The 3,071-nt window shown below is 39.2% G+C and overlaps 1 long non-coding RNA gene across 1 annotated transcript; it reads left to right on the top strand.

Moving 5' to 3' along the window:
• The first annotated feature begins 1,199 nt into the window (after window positions 1-1,199).
• On the top strand, window positions 1,200-2,702 carry LOC129744045 (uncharacterized). Its single transcript, XR_008736790.1, has 4 exons — window positions 1,200-1,399; window positions 2,016-2,245; window positions 2,309-2,478; window positions 2,603-2,702. It is a non-coding gene; the product is annotated as an uncharacterized LOC129744045 (long non-coding RNA).
• Window positions 2,703-3,071: the final 369 nt, after the last annotated feature.

The raw sequence follows: 3,071 nt of genomic DNA, 5'->3' as shown, positions 1-3,071 counted from the left end.
GCACGTTGATGATGCTGATGTTGAAAAACCGGCCCTTGATTCTCAACCGGCATATTCGTGAGTTGATCGGCCACCACCCGATCACGCGCTTTTGCATCTTTCCCATCACTATAAAAGCTGTTCCAAGCTCGTGTGTGTTGCCGCAGCTTTGGTAGATGGCACGACCATCTGGGTACGTTCGTACCGTCGAGCCCTTCCAGCATACCTCCTGCAGCGCTAGGATGTCGGATTTGTGGCTCTTCAATTCGTTGGAGAGCACGTGGGCACAAAATTTAGAGATCGGCAGTTCCATGCTCCAAGTTTCCAATCGCTAGTCCCTTTTCGTCGCGTGGGTCTTTGCCGATTTCCATCCGAAATTTGTTGTTCGTTGTTCGTTGATTATGTTTTTTGTAGTCACAGGCTCGCAAGGCCCGCAACTAACCCCACTATCTCTCAGGAGGACCGTCGTGATGTTGCTGTTTTGGGTCCCGAACACCACCAGGACGTTGTTGCACTCCGCACGCCGCCCCTGACATGGAGAACAGACGCGTACGAAGCCCCCTGACTCAGTCTGCATGCGACCAAAGCATCCACCGGGGTTGGGTACCCGATCTCCGCTAAGGTTGCTCGCACCCCAGCTAGCAGCAGCCACCACGGGGAGGTAGAGAATCGGAGTTGCAGACAAGAGGTGATATGACCACTACCCGAAGGTTGGGTGTATGGGGTCTCGAGTTGCACATTGTCTACCGTTCACTAGCCAAAACCAAAATTCGAATCATAAAAATATAACAAAAAAAAATAACATGATGAAATAATTTGGGCTGTGGCAAAAATTATGATAAATGGTGCATTCTAGGGAAATTTTTTTCTGGGAATTGATTCAATCTGGAGTTTGATTCCGGGTATTTGTCATTTTGTTTTCTGGTAAACAGAATTTAATAAACAGTAGGTTTACATCATCAGAATTTAAGAGAATGACCAAACCAAAATTTGATAAGAAAAAAAAAACATGAATTAAAAAGTAACTCCCTTCAAATAGAATCCTTTTTTCAAAACTTACAGCCAAAGAGCTACACCGAAAAACTCAGCTATTCATAAAATGAGTAGTGATTACACCTTGGTTATAACTAATCATCTGATGCTCTAAATATGTATAACCCCAATTCAAATTAGGGTTGCCAAAATACAGAAGTAACTAAATAATTGACATCGTTTAGACAATTCTGTATAAAAAGTTGTTGTTGCTGGAATGTTAAGGGATGCCAAGCCTGACAAAAGCAAATTGCAAAAGCTTTCCATTGCAATGGCGGCAGAAAATACTCGCAAGTAAAAGAGAAGAGGAACTTAATCGATCAGACGCTTGTTGTATGTTGTTGGTTTGGTTCCGGTTAATTTACACGAAAATCGTCAGAAGAATCGGGTAAGTAAATAAATGAAAAAAAAATCTTAGCTTCTCCCGCTGCATTTCCGCCGATAGACAATTATTTAAGGGGCCGTTCAGATACCACGTGGACAGAAAAATGAGATTTTTGACCCCCTCCTCCCCCTCCGTGGCCAAGCGTGGACATTCGGAAAATCCCTACCCCCCTCCCCGGATGTCCACGTGGACAGATTTGAAATATGTTTATTTAAATACCAGCCAAATTGACAGTTAGAAAACACCACTTTTCGCCTTTTAGTTATAAAAATGGCTGATTTTGAAAAAAAAAACCGAATAAGAATTTCCTAAAATATTTTTTTTTTATTTTTTATTTCTAAATTATTATGTTTATCACTTGCCCTCAAGTAGCTACTAATTGTTTGAACTTGAAATTTGAAAGCTATGCCATTTAAAGATTTTGATTAGAACATCTTAATCTTTATTCTCTTTTAGAAAATATTTTGATAGTAAGTATGTCCACGTGGACATGACCCAAACCCCTATCCCCCTCTCCGTGGACAAGCGTGGACATTTCCATACCCCCCTCCCCCCCTTAAGTTGTCCACGTGGTATGTGGACGGCCCCTAAGATCTATTGCAATTTTCTTTTCATGTAGAGTGTTATCACGTTTAATGGACAACGTTTAAAAATCAATGGGGCCGCATAACGATAAAGTTACATATACGGTCGACAGCAACCGAAATCCTTTCGGATCAGGAGAACCCAATATGCGCATCCAAAACAACGGAAAACACAAGAGGACCCGCAAAAAAAAAAAGAATTAAAGGATGATTATCATAAGACAGCAGCAAAAATCCCACGGTTTTATACCATTTTTCATTTAAGGTAAGCTAGAACATAATGTTTTTTTCACAACAAATTTACTTAACCTATCTATTTCTATTCTAGTGACCAGTAAATGAGTAAATAACCGTAATAGCTATCACTTGAAAAAGTCGCCAGTTCCGGTCGACCTAAGCAGAAGCTCTTAAAAAAGATACCGGGAAGGGGGAGAATTAAGCGATACAATTCAACGACCTGTTTGATTCGGCGATGACTACAAATGCAAAATTTAAAAGGTATATAATTTGTTTTCAAAACCATCTCGTTGAATCAATTTTTAGTTATTGCTTTCCCCACCTATTTTGGTTTTAATTTCTCAATAACCTTGAAAACAGTCATTAAGACCACTGTGTTTTTCAGGCACTACGTTCACTTTACAAAAATATCGGGCCTGATGATGAACCCAGAAGGAGGACATCCTTCGACGGAACCATATATTCAAGGACTATCTGTGCCGAATTACTTTAAATTTAGAACATTTTTATATGTATGTGTTTTTTATTGTAGTGATATAGTAATAAAATGTTTTTCATTAAATAAAGAATAAGAATGAATAAGATTTTTTGCAAATCGTATTTAATTGGCTGAAATTTATTTAATTCAAGAGAAACCCATTTCTTAATTGCTGGCATCCCTTCAAAATATGCAGAATTGACTAAACTGGTTGAAAGCTCAAAATGTATAAAAGCTTATTGCTCACGCTTTGTGTAAAGCGCCCAAAGTTGAAACTAAGTGGAGGCACTTTTCTTGAAACTGTATGGATTTTTATACAGAATAGAGTATCTTTGGTTACCGTGTAGTCAGTTTTCTGCAAACATTTTCAATCGAG

The sequence above is a fragment of the Uranotaenia lowii genome, chromosome 2, assembly GCF_029784155.1.
Source record: "Uranotaenia lowii strain MFRU-FL chromosome 2, ASM2978415v1, whole genome shotgun sequence".
In the NCBI taxonomy this organism is placed as follows: Eukaryota; Metazoa; Arthropoda; class Insecta; order Diptera; family Culicidae; genus Uranotaenia; species Uranotaenia lowii.
Note: the sequence above shows the minus strand (reverse complement) of the source record. Positions and strands in the feature narration are given on the sequence as shown.